Source organism: Cryptomeria japonica, chromosome 7, assembly GCF_030272615.1.
Source record: "Cryptomeria japonica chromosome 7, Sugi_1.0, whole genome shotgun sequence".
Classification (NCBI taxonomy): domain Eukaryota; kingdom Viridiplantae; phylum Streptophyta; class Pinopsida; order Cupressales; family Cupressaceae; genus Cryptomeria; species Cryptomeria japonica.
This window is the reverse complement of record NC_081411.1, coordinates 83,454,585-83,469,975: the sequence shown is the minus strand read 5'-3', so window position 1 is coordinate 83,469,975 and position 15,391 is coordinate 83,454,585.

Genomic DNA, 15,391 nt, shown 5'->3' with positions numbered 1-15,391 from the left:
AAGTTCCAAGGTGGGGTAAAATGTTTTCAGATTGAAAGATGCATTGAACCTAGACAAGATTGAAGATCTGATGGCTATGATTGATCATGGGAAATGTGATCAAGGAGATTAAGCGGTTACCTAATTGTTTATAAATAGAAAATTGTTGATAAACAATGTATGCGGGCAAGTGTATGCACAAGGATGCTACATAGTGATTACCAAGCATAGAAGCTTGAAGACCTGTTTGAATAACAGAGTATAGAAGCCCAGCAGATAGACAAGATTAGTTCTATGTCTAGATTGTATTGAACAAATAAGAATCTGCTTTAGCATTTTAGATGTGAAGTTGCAGATAGATTTTTATTACTATTATTTTGTGGAAGTGACAGAAAATCTCTTAACCAAGTGGATTTAACAGTCTTATTTGTAAAACCCTCTAGCAAGGTGACATTTTGATTGAGTGTTTGAAATCCTTTAACAAGGTCACTTCTAACAAGGTGAAGATCCTAACAGATCTAAGGGAAATCCCTTAACTGGGTCACATCTAGCAATGTATTTGTAATCTTTAACAAGATTTTCTTTTAACCGAGCATACTCTAGAAGAGTATATTTCTTAGTGGGTATGAAATCCCACAGTGGTTTTTCCCTATTTGGGTTTCCACGTTAAATCTAGTGTTATGAGGTTTATGATGTTTATATGCTTTTGAGTTTGCATGTTTAACAGTTTTGGTTATATCACTGAAGTATATGTTACCGAGGTTGAATCTGATGTTTTTATGGAAGACTAAGTCTGTATGATTGACCCCCTCCTCTCATCTTGTTGGTTATTGGATCTGTACTCGCATTAAGTATCAAAACTATCAGTCAAGGCATAATAGGACCTATTATATCATGTCATGGCATGTAATAGGACTTATTATTCCATGACGGTATAATAAGTCCCATTATTCCATGAAATTACATAATAGTCCAACCATGGCATAATAGGTCCATAATAGGACCTATTAAGCTATGACATGACATGATTTTCTCAAATTGCTAACTTCATCATCTAATTAATCTCCAACATTGAAGTACTAATTCAACATGTTTATTTAGTATGATAGGACCAATTATGGACCTATTATGCCATGATGACATAATAAGTCCTATTATGCCATGACATTGCATAATAGAATGGCATAATAGGACCTATTAATCCATGACATGACAGGATTTTCTTGAATTGCCAACTTCATCATTTAATTCATCTCCAACACTGAAGTGCTAATTCAACATGTTTACTTAGTAAATGACCACTTAGAGAGGTTACCATCTAATATATAGTACAATTCCAACACAAAGTACTAATTCAACATTTTTACTTGAATTGTGAGTAATTATATATTATATAAATTACTTTATATATGTTGATCTTATTTATTTTTTTACAAGTTCGTGTATGGAATATTTTATATTGATTTTAATGATTGATGCATTTTACAAAAAATGAATGCATTAAATTGAATATATAATAGATTTATGAAGTTTCAATGAAAGTTTGTATGAATTTTTGTGCACAAATTTTATATTTAAAGATTCAATAGTATGTACATGTATATTTTTTTAAGTTCAATTATATTTCATGTGTATCTCATTCAATAATATAGAAATGTTACTATTTATAAATATTTTTTTTAAAACTAAAATAGATTCTTCTTTGACATAGAGTTGTATATAATTCATGTATATCTTTATATATGCAGGAGCTCTTTGTTATGATGGATGTTTTTGACATAGATGAATTCTTATGTGAGAATCCCCCACCACAACCCCCTCCTCCTCCACCTCCACCTCCACCCCCTAGATTAGATGAAATCCGTTTAAGAGAAAAAATTAATGGAAACCTACTAGTTATTGAACAAAATATCACTTCAATCCAAAATGAGCCAATCACACCCCCCCCCCCCGCATCTTCTAGAGTTTTCTAAATCAATGCAAACTGTTGTCGAGTCAGTTAGATTAATTGATTCTCAACTAGATCAATTTCATAGACGACGACAAGAGTTGCATGATTTTTTATGCTGATGGATTAACTTATAGGAAAATCACTAATATTAGAATAACCAAAGCTCATTTATGTCCATATTTTACTAACTGAAAAACAAGAGAACCAATGCAACCTAGCCAGAAAAGAATTTCAATTAGGTGGTGTGATCATCCAGAAATGGCTAGCTAGACACTTTTGGGATAGAAGGTGGATGGTTTTTGATTATCCACCACATTTTAATTATGAGGTCCCTTTATATTTTTTGAATAAATTATACTGTGAGTTTTTAATGCACCAAAAACCAAATTATTTTAATATTAAGTCATTCCAGGGTGTTGGTCATGGAATGCCACAATATAAATTAGGGGCACGCAGTAATAATCCCCTACCAGATCCACCCATGGTTACAATTGTTTCTCCATCAATTCTTGCAGATGTGTAGAATACATCATGTTAGGACCTAGGAGGCAACTGAGAAGGGGTGGTAAATCAGTTGTCTAATAATTTCAACCCAAATATAACTTAATTAAACTTGATGCATATTACCGATAAACCAAACTTATGTCGGTTGATAGATTAGTAGTTAATATTAATACTGATGAAGCTTAATGCATAAAACAGAAACAAAAACAACATCCACAACTCATAACATAGATATTTGTACATGGAAACCCTATAAGGTGAAAAACCACGGTGGGAAACCTTACCCACAATCAGATGATACTACTATAGATAGTATGTGTACATAAATGGGGTCTGCACATGCAGAAAGGCCAATCGCCTAGAGCTCACTGCTCAATCACAAAATAGGAGTCACACTGACTACAATTGGATGATTAAATCCAATGATAATGTACTGCTCAAAGTAGCATCTTCAATGTTGGATTCAGTATCGGTTAAGCTCTAATAATCACCTTCAAACCTTTCTTGAACCTTCTTTATGGTCTTCTCATATTATATTCAATATTCACACATACCATGTCATAAAACCATATACCTATTACATGTTCCTCTACATGTTACATTTATCTCACAAATGAGATCTTGCATATATACCAGAACCTAAGACCAAATGTGTAGTTCATCTCACTAAGAATATTACAAATGAATCAAGATGCGATGCATCATGTTAGCTCAATACATTTACAACAAGATCCAATCAATAAATCATCTCCATTACATGTCGTGCTGATCTGGAATAGATAACATTTGTCGGTGCATAACCTAGGCCAATTTGTCAGTAACAACAAATATGTCAACCCGATTAGATCAATAACCAAAATACCAAAACCAAATATACAAACCATGTCTTCGACATAACCAAGTAATCTCTAGATGATAACAAGTCATTCTTCATGCCGGTGAACAATATAACCTGTGGGTGAGGTGAGCATATTTCGGTGACTATGCATAAGTCACTGAACTTGCCGGTGCCGATTCAACATAACCATAGATCTCCAGAAGGATAAGTGTTGACATTAATGATAAAACTAGTGCAATACATCCATAATACCAACACATCATTCATTTCAACATTAGATGCTTTGACTTCCCTCACAAGTAACCTGAGTGAGCAAGTTGCACAAATGGCATCCACTCCTCGATCGATGCCACATATATGTACGAGTTGTCATCAGATGTGTATAGGTCCTACTGTTGATCCAGGATCCGCTTCAGTTGCAGTTGAGCATGATGTTGCAGATGATACTATGATGACATCATATATGGATTTTCTTTGTTCTGATGATCATCTTGAGCAGGCATAGATATATATACATGTACATGTTGAAATCTAATACTTCATTAAATATAGGTATAAATTAAGTGCATGTCTTTTTTTAATACAATCTAATACTTCATTATATAAATTTGGTTTATGTAGATAAGACTACACCAAATTTTTGAGTCAATATTGCATCTACTCCTACACAGCTTGGCACACCTTTTGGGGTATAGTATCAATTTATATCTAGACATTGTAATAGCTTTTTAAGGTAATATGTTATCATCATATACTATATTAAATTTCATGTTGATACATTGAATGCTTCTTTCTCTAGGCTTCAATTCATGAGGGACCCTCTACATCACATCGAGAAGCTACACAGCTTGGCACACCTTTTGGGGTATAGTATCAATTTCTATGTTGACATTGTATTAGCTTTTTAAGTTAATATGTTATCATCATATACTATATAATTTTTCATTTTGATACATTGAATGCTTCTTTCTCCAAGCTTTAGGTCATGAGGGACCCTCTACATCACATCGAGAAGAGGGTGTGACAACTATGACACCATCTATTGTATGTATCTTAGAATTTATAAATTAAATATGTTCTTACAACATTGTAACTTAACTTGAAATTATTTAATACACATATATATGTTCAATAAATATGATTTCATTAAATGCATGTTTGCAGGTGGACACTACTATCAGGATAGGTTATCCTCGTCATTTTTATCAAAGCTAATTTGAACGCACATCGACATCCTTTGAGGTCTTAATATGTAATTAATACTTAATTTGACCTAATTTTGACTCTTAAATTGATATTTAATTGGACACTTTGAATTTGACCTTGTACATGACTTAGCTAGCACTACATTTGGTGTTGATTTCAATGTACATACACATCAAGGTGCACAAGATACTGCTAGAGGAGATGAGCAACCTTATGTACATGATATTTTATTATATGATAATTTAATCAAATTATGAATGTTCATTTTTATTTAATAAAAAAATAAACACGTGTATGTGCTCATGTTCGTTATATCATATTTCTTATCTTGTATACAGGATGGCACAACTCTTGAGCATATAGTATATGCAGAATAAGTTACTAGAGTTGATGTGCACACACATACTGTGGTAAGTTTGTAACTTAATTTATGAATTCCAACTGTATTTGATAAATGATTACCTTTTAATAGTTAATCAAGTATTTTAATATTATTTTTTCTTTGTACATCATGAGATGGGTGGATATGGTCCACATCCCGGGGAGAAGAGACCACAAGATGTTATTGATGATAGCACTTTGATTTTACTATTTATTTGGCTATGATATGATGTACATTTACTTTTTTATAGACTTTACACATTTGTTTACATTTGTACTTATTTTTAACATTGTATATATTGTCTTGGATGTGCACATACTTTATATATATGGATAGTTGCATAATAGGATTGGGTGGCTGCAAGAAGTTGAGTCCCACATTTGGGCAAAAAGTGGAAGTGTTTTCTCTATTTTTCAAATTTTCTATCGATTGATGTCAAAATTTGATGCACTTAGAGATTGAATCTCAAAAAACTTCAGTAATAGAAAATGTAGTGCTTGGAGTCTACTTTTCAAATATGTAATTTATTTTAATACCCACATGGTAGAAATAAATTTTTAGTAGGCATGTTTAAAAACCTATTTTTCAAAATGCCTGTTTCAGGACCATACTACACGTGTACGACCACCCTTTTTTTATGCAAATAAATGAATTTTTGCAAATCCTTCTAGGAAATGATACCTAAGACACCAAATATTGATGAGAATATTTTTTCTTATTTTTTTTATTGAATATATTTTTTTTTATTAATTATTAACTGAAAATAAAGTATTTTTTATGGTGAAAGTGGATTGACAATATTGAAAGACTAAATGAATTCAACCACAAAACCCTAGCCTAACAACAACAACGATCCACCATAACATATGAAGATTACCTAAGACAATGCAAATCAAATGAAATCACAAAGATTATACCATCACATGTCCAATAGGGTTTGAATCTTCATTCTTCCTATCTCCATTGATCTTGCTTGATATATTTGCTCTTAGATTTTATATGTGCACAAGAGCTCAACAAAGAACGGAAATGTGGTTGCAAGTAGGCTTGATTGTATATGCAAGTTCGAAAGCGTAGTCAAGATGCATAGATTGATTAGGATGCATAGATTGATTAGGGTTGATAATGAAGGAAGCATCTCCTTATATAGAAGACACTATAAGAAATGGAGGGATAAGATTAAGAGGTGTAAAAGATAAATGGTCAGCTATGATTAAAGGGTAGGTAAAAGAAATAATAAAATAATGAAAGGGGTAGGTAGTGTTTGAATTAAGAGATGAATGACATGTGTCATGGGTAGAAAAGGTTAATGAATTAATTAAATACATAAAGATTTATTTAATTAATAGAAGAAGTGGATAATTAAATAAATAAGATATTTATTTAATTTAGGAAAAGGGTAATTTAAATAAATAAATGTATTTATTTAAATGAGAAATAAGGCTAGAAGAGGATAAATGAATTAATTAAATAAATAAAGATTTATTTAATTAATAGAAGAATTAGGCTAAAGTAATTAAATAAATAAAGATATTTATTTAATTAGACATGACAATTTTAGGTGTCTACATTTTGCCCCTCTTTGAGACAATGCAGCTTGTCGCGTTGTTTCAAAGAAGATAATATGAACTGATACGAAGTTGCCCCAATATGGAAATGATATGCCCCCTCTTGAGATTGGATGAAAATGTCTGAAAAGATTGCAGACAATCTCTCGATAAGAAAGAAAGGCTAGAATGGACTGACCAGATAGGATAGAGTGACAGAGTCACAGGATAAAGAAGACTAACTCAGGCTAGGGCTAGGGCTAGGGTAGTCTATAAAATAGACCATGAGGGGAACACATCCTCATTGTCATCCACACATCCAAGAGATCAGAGTGCAAAGAGAGAATTGAGCAGCAGCAGTTAGCAGTGATGGCATTGGTGCATAGATTCGATCACATTCACCGATTTCAAAGGCCAGTAGCCGCAGGAGAGCCAGTGAGTACCACAAAACCTCTTTTTACTTTGTCATATTAATTGTTGTCATTAATGCATGCTAGGTAGTGCAATAAATGTACTTTAAGATAATATCAAAAAATGTCAAAAACATGTAGGCGCGCCTGCATTAGTGCCAGACGCGTCTATGTTGGCTAGGCGCATATATGTTTGTTTCAGGCATGTCTGCATTGGGAAAAGCATTTGTGCCAGATGCAAGCACATCTGCATTGTGCAGGAACATTTGTGAAATGTGGACACGTCTATGCAGGACAGGCGTGCCTATGCAGAGCATAGGCATGTCTCTGTATTTCAGGCGCGTCTGTGCAGAGCAAGCACGTTTGTGCAGTCTATAAGCACGTTTATGTCATGAAGGTGCATTTATGTCATGAATGCACATTTATGTCATGAAGGCACATTTATGTCTTCAAGGTCAAATCGGCATTTCTGTGATGAACATACGCTATCGATTAGATAAGCTGCTGAGAGGATACACTCAAGCAGGTCCTCTAGGGAAGACTAGGATAGCAGATAGGGCTAGGATTGACAATTCTATGATAGAACATATGTTGCCAATTAGGAAACTACTCAAGAGGATTCACTCAAGCAGAGGCCCTAGGATAGGATAGATCACGGCACTTTGTGATGAACAGTGAGTGCCAAGACATAGTACTTTGTGATGAACAGGGAGTACCAATAGGAGCAACACTTTGTAATGAATAGGGAGTGCAAATATGAGCAGCACTTTGTGATGAACAGGGAGTGCAAAACTCATAGTACTTTATGATGAACAAAGAGTACCACTAGGATAGATAGCAACACTTTGTGATGAATAGTGAGTGTCACTGGGATAGATAGCAAAACTTTGTGATGAATAGTGAGTGTCACTAGGACCGAAGCAACACTTTGTGATGAACAGTGAGTGTCACTTTAACTGACAAGATTGCTTTGCTTGACTGCAGGAGTACTTGCCTATGCTAGAGTCACGAGAGAGATTCCCATCGACTCAGAGGTTACAACCAAAGCTGACATTTGAGGACAGGGCTGCCATTGAGGTTATTGGTCTGAAATACATTCTGTATGTGCCTGAGTTTTGGGCGAACATGGGTTTGCTAACTGCTCTGGCTGAGAGATGGCACTCTGAGACATGCACATTTCATTTGCTGATGGGTGAGATGATAGTCACCTTAGAGGATGTGTACAGGATACTGAGGATACCAATCGACGGGGAGCTGATACCCTATGATCGAGATGGAGACAGGGAGGCACTGAGATGAGTGTTCCAAGATTCAGGACTAGAGATGAGGGTGGGACATGTGGCATGGGATACCATGACATAGATAGGATTGGTGCTAGCGGTAGTGCTGGTAGGAGTGATCAGTGGGTTCTTATGTATCAGTTTTGTACCATTTTGTATGATGATGTAGAGACCTGCGGGTGATTCTAGCCATATGATTTTGACATCATTGTATCATGACACTTATGATTTTGATATATATATATATGAGATGCATTCTTGCGGCAGCTATATGCATGTGTACCTATGTGATGTATGTTTCATGATGTATGTTTCTATGTGATGGTTATGATATGGATGCAAGTATGTACATAATGAAATGCAATATTTTTGTTCTTTTATGTTTTTAATACGTTATGCCAATGTGGATGTTAATGTATGAAATGCAAATGAATATGATAATGCAAGTGACTATTTACATGATGAAAATGTAAAATGTGCTAATATGTGTTGTGTACAGGATGTGATGCAATTGTGATATCTATATGTATGTATGAAATGCTAACATGTGTAATGCAGGTGCAACTACATGAAATGTAAATGTTTTTGGTGTGTCATTATACTTAGTCATGTGATAGCAGGCTACATAGACTCAAGAAGGACAATGGAAGTCAATCAAGAAAGGGGGATGGAAGATAGAAGATATGAAAGTGAAAGAGCTTCTTGTGCGTTATCATCATTGAGCTTTATTATGGCAAGTAGGTTATGAAAATCGGGGCATATGTTCGACCTAGAAAGTCATTGTACCCGTTTGCATGGAGATAAGACAGTTGCAAAAAAGGAATGCCCTAGTTCATACTAGACTCTCAGTGTCCTCATATCCTTGGACAAGTCATAGCATTACTAAGAGACAATCCACAAACAACAAAGAAAAAAATAGGTGACGATACCCCATCCTCGCCTTTCTAGTCAAAGACATCCTGGAGATAAAAATCTCTAGTCAAAGACATCCTGGAAAAGCTAAAAGACATGTCACCAAAAGATAAAAATCAAAAGAAAACCAAGACTCGATACCAACATCCACTGTAGTCCTCAAGGTTAGTGTCTCTTGTCACTTGTATAAGTCTTATTTGATTGTGGTCACAATGTTTACTTTCACAAAAGGATAGATAGCACTGAACCATAATGTTGTTTGAGTCTGTTGAAAGATTTGATTTGTTGAAGCCCATTGTTGTTTGTCTCATCTGAAACTAACTGAATCCATGCAAATGATACTTTATTGCAGAGAAGACAAAACTTTATTGTGGATTGGCGATGCAAATGTTTCTTTATTGTGGATTGTGCATGGATAGACTGAAGGAAACTGGAAGAAACTGTACTCCTTAAAACATGTGATGCTCTCAGTTCCACACCCATTACTAGATGTAGAATTTGCCTTAGCCACAGATAGGAGCTGATTTATTATGGATGGAAAAGGGGTGAAAAGGAATGTTTATTATGGATGGTGAACCAATCTTAGGTAGATCAATAACAAGCCATGATGGTAATGGGTAAGTTTATTATGGATGAATAGGTTGTGAGTGTGTACAAAGTGAAAGGATGAAAGTGAATCCTGAAGGAGGGAGGAGCAATGTCTCTACACATGGCGTTGGTGACCCAGTTTTCACCATGGTACTTGCCCAGGCCGCCACCGAAGTGGTTTTCACCATTGGACGAAAAAAAAATTCTATTTTTCAAAAAAAAAAAATTTGTGTCACAAGGCGCCCTTTTGCCAGGTTTTCACCAAGTAATGATTTTTTATATTTTATGATTTTTTTTGGATTTTTTAATTTTTATGATATTTTTGTATTTTTTTTGAATTGGGATACTCTGAAGAGATATTTGTAAAACCTATGAAGGTGCATGCTATTGATAGGATCCTCCAAAGGTTCACCCTCAGGAGTTGAAAGCTGATATGCACCAGATCCATAGACTGTTGTGATGATGTAAGGACCAAGCCAGTTTAGTTTGAACTTGCCCTTCTTCCCTCTGTCTTGCTGATTTTGAGGATTTTCTTTGAGAACTAAGTCACCCACCTCAAATGTATGAGGCTTTGTCTTGTGATTGTAACTGCATTGTTCCTTGACTAAATGATATGTAGCTCGAGTGACTATCTTCCTTGATGAAGGAACTGAGATGGATCTACTAGCGTGTGGACTACACAAGCCCATATGCATGTCACCTAAAGAAGTTTGGGCATCCTTGATAACAAAGTCCCTCGAGGAAGCTCCATTAAAGGTCCATGATGTATCGCCAGAAGGGAAAGGATGTGCAGAACAAGTGGATGAGTGATGAAGGTTTATGATTGCGAAAAGAAGTGAAACTAGGATGGCATGATGGAGACTTAGGATCAACAAGTATGCTTTTTGACTTAAATTTTTAGAACTTTTGCCCCCAGTTATTTTGATATTAGGGGAGATCAACTCTTGTTCTTTTTCTTTCATAGGATTTTTATCCTTGACCTTGATTTTTGTTGAGCCCAGTAGCTTTTGATTTTGATTTGAACTGAAGGGCTTTTCTTTATTATTGACTTTTAGATTTTTCTTTTCAAAGCTTGATTTTTGATCCCCAATTAGTAAGGGCTTTTATAATTTTTGTTGATCCAAGTCTGGAAGTGGAGTGGAAATAGAAGGAGTCGATGAAATGGTAAGGCTATGTGAGTTCTCAAGAGGTCTGGCGATATGCTAAATAGATTCTTCGTTGGAACCGATCTTAGGACTATTGATATCAAGAGTTGCTTGCACCACTGGAGGAGATTTGTATTCAGACTTAGTAGCCACAACACTAGGTGGTTCACACCCAATTCCTTGATATTGCAAATTGTTTGTAGGTTGTTCCTGTCGACTGAATACCTTAGGAGATAGTGGGGGTTGATCAACATGAAAGATATACTCACCACATCCCAAGTCTTTAAACTTGAATTTTTCTTTGAGCTCTATTTGTTTTGATGTAGAAGTTTTTAAGGATTCTAGATCCACATATGTTGATGAAGGAATAGCCTCTTGATTGGCTAGAATTGTTATTTCTGATCTATGTCGCATATTGTTGCAAAATATGAATGGATTTGGGTTAGCTTTGACGGTCACTTCAACTCCATTATGCGGAAACTTGATACATCAATGATATGTAGATGGGACTGCACTCATCTCATGAATCCATGGACATCCTAGCAATATGTTGTATGTGAGCTCTATATCAAGGACTCGAAAAACCACATCCTTTGTAACTAGCCCAACTCTGAGAGGCAAGGTGAATGTGCCTTTGGATGAATGCTCTTCATCATCATATGCTTTGATGGTAATTTTGTTTGTAGAATTCACAGCTTTATTAGAATATCCCAATTGTTTAATAGTGCTCAATGTACAAATGTTTAGACCTTCTCCTCCATCTGTCAGGACTATATTCAATGTTTGTGTATGAAGGCTTTGATGTGTAGAGGTGCATTATGTGGTTGACTTATGGAGGCGTCGTCAGCTTCTGTGAATGTAAGGGAGTGTGGAGTGGAAAGGTATCCCACCATGGCTTGAAACTGGTCCACGTTCAGATCAGTAGGGACAAAGGTATCCATCAAGATTTTGTCAAGAATAGCTTTATGTGCGGGGGATATGCGTAAGAGATCGAGGATGGAAATAAGCACTGGTGTCTTCCCTAACTATTCTACAAGGTCATACTTAGCTTTGGTTGATGAAGAAGCCATGTTTTTGGCTGGAGCACCTTGAAAAGTGAATTTACCTCGATGAGTTGTAACATTACATTTAGAGGTAGGTTCGGAAGAAGATCCAATGCCTTTTAGGACAATCTTAGGTCTTTGGGTAGAATTCTCAGGTATTTTGTCCTTGATGATAATGGTAGAGACATAATTGTCCATTGAAATGTGATTGATTCATAGTTATAGGATGCTCCGGTATAGATGGTCTGGTCATCTGTGGCTTTAGCTTTTCCCTTATCATGCTTTGGGAATGGTTTTTTAAACATCTCATCTTCTTGATTGGATGAGTGTCCTTCAATCTCAATGTCACCTCTATCAATGAGATCTTGTATGATGTTCTTCAATCGATGACATTTTCCTATCTTATGTCCCTTGCTTTTATGAAATTCACAATACTCATCATCGTTCCACCAATTTGGTTTAACCTTTGGCTCATATGGAGGTAGATCTGGAATTGTTATTATTTTGTTTGCCACTAGCTTTTTGAAAACTGACTCAAGTGGTTCTCCCAATGGGGTGTACTTCCTTCGTGATTTGGAAGTTGTTTGAGTGTTCACTTGATTGTTTGTAGAACTTGATCCAGAAAAAACGATTTTGGGTCGCACTGTATTGGCATCAACAACACCATCATTGACTATGTTCTTGTTTTTATTCCAAAACCTTGGCTTATCTTTTCCTTTAAAGTCATCTTTGTTTTCCTTGAATATCTTAATGACTCCTTGTTCAATTAGGACCTTTTCTATTGCCAAGCCTTTTTCAATGACATCTTTGAAAGTGTACAAGCAAGTTTTTCTTAAGTCATAACCAATGTCTTTGTTGACATTTTGGGTGAACATTTCTACCATTTGTTTCTGTGGAATTTTACAAGAGCATCTACTAGCTAGATTCCTCCATCTTTGTAAAAATGATGAAAAAGATTCTCCATCCCTTTGCTTGGTGTTTCACAAAGTAGTGATTGATATGTCTGTCTCTATGTTGTATGAGAAATGTTGTATAAATTCCTCAGCTAAGTCTCCTCATGACTTAATTCCAGGTGGAAGTTGGGAGAACCATTCTATAGCTTGATCACCTAAGCTTTGTGGGAATAATCTCATCAAATATGTCTCTTCTGCTACTACCTCAATGCATGCTATGAAAAATTGTCTTATATGTGCCTTAGGATCCCCTTTTCCTCTATACTTATCAAACTTAGGTGTCACAAAGTGTGTAGGAGATGGAGGCATTGGAATTCTCTTGTCAAATGGATAGGGACATATGTCTCTCATTGTGTAAGTTGGCTTTGGTGTATTTATGTCCTCCATTTTCTTATGTAAATCCTTAATTTGTTGTTCCAAATTGTTCTTAGTTGGAGACCAACTTCTTGAACCATAACCCATTCTTGCGACACCAATTGGAGGAGGAGCATGTTGCATATATGGATGATATTGATCATACACATGTTCATATGGAGGAGGTCTATAATGATGCTACGTATATGGACCACTTGGTATAGAGTCATGTTGAGGAATGAAATATCTGCTTTGTCCATGTATACCATACTCTATAGGCATGTCATGAGTTTGTTCTAGTGTGTTGCCCCCAAATTTGACGTGGGGTTTCCTTGTGTCCAAATTTTGAGCATGCCTTTGAATATCCAATTGCTTTGGTGGTTGGTCCTTAGCATTGGTATGTGATTGAGTATATTTTTCTGCATAAGACTTCCATAATGGTCTGCAAAGGTGAGTATCATATGCTTGACCATGTGTGTATGGGAACTCTGGTTTTTGAAACAAAGATGATGGTGATTCAGGAACCATATGTGGTCCTTTATTGCCTCCACTATTAGGCCCCCTTAGAGCCATGTTGAGGTGAGGTTGTTGTAAAGGTCGATTTTCCATTATTTGAGACATGTCAAAATCATGAGGTATCTTGGCCCCACTATGTGCCATCACTTGTACAAAATATTGTCTATCTCTCTTCATTATTTCCTCAACCAATCGATTGAAACGGGGATCCATAATGGTGTCTTCCAATTCTGCTGAATGTATTGAAATGGTGTCCATATTATCATTGTTGTTTGTAGTGTCAATGTTTTCAACATTTGGAATGTTTCTATAGGCATCCATGTCAGGTAATGTAGTATGATCAGAATTGAAAAAGATATCATTGTCATACTCATAGGAACTCATGTTTGCAGACTCTTGAGCCTCTTTAGCTTCTCTCTTAGATTTTTGGGAACGGGTTTCAACCAAAAACAAATAAATGTATTTATTTAAATGAGAAATAAGGCTAGAAGAGGATAAATTAATTAATTAAATAAATAAAGATTTATTTAATTTATAGAAGAATTAGGCTAAAGTAATTAAATAAATAAAGATATTTATTTAATTAGACATGACAATTTTAGGTGTCTACAAGTATATTTTCAAAACATTGGGTGTACGACCACCATAATTTGATGAAAAAATCATATTTTTCAAATTTATTTTTTTTAATATTCAAAATAATTGTATGTAGATCGATGTCATATAATTTATTTTTCTAAAATCCTAAAAAAAAAAAAGTTATTAAAGCTTTAGTGAACCTTGGTATTTTAGGTTTAGGTTCCACTTTTAATAAATAAATAATACAAAAATAGTAAAACTAATCTTATCACTATTAAATTTATGTTTCTGAAATCAGGATGCTGAAAACTCTAAAGGGTTTTTGTTTCGTCAAAAAATTTAATCAGAAAGGCCCTCAAAAAATTAGGCCAAGGTAGAAATCTGATGTCATTTTACCTTAGTCATTTTTTCGAGATCCAAGCATAGGCTTGGTGGGACCAAGCCTATCCCGAAGCAAAAAACAATGCTAAGGGTTATTTCCCACTCCTAATTTTAACAAACGGGCACCCATTTAGCTTCGGGCACCCGAACCAAAATGAGCACACGTTTCCAAAAAATGTGCACCTATTTTTGAATGGCTTGGGCACCCTTTTCTATTAGGCTCTTTTCCCAACCCGTAGACTTCTGCGGGATTGGGACCCAACTTTGTGCATTTACCCGATTAGATCATATATATTTTTTGGACTACATATATATATATATATATATATATATATATATGTATATACATATATATATGTATATACATATATATATATGTATATACATATATATATGTATATACATATATATATGTATACATGTATATATATATATATACATGTATACATATATATATGTATATACATATATATATGTATACATGTATATATATATATATATACATGTATACATATATATATGTATATACATATATACATGTATATACATATATACATGTATATACATATATACATGTATATACATATATATATGTATATACATATATATACATATATAGATGTATATATATACGTATACATATATATATATGTATATATATATATATATGCACACTAGATATTATGTGGAGTTCATCATGTTACCATCCAGATATATATGGATTATGTGGACTTGAAATTTTATTTATGAAACTTGTGCTTAAATAACTTTATATGGATTATGTGGACTTGAAATTTTATTTATGGAACTTGTGCTTAAATTA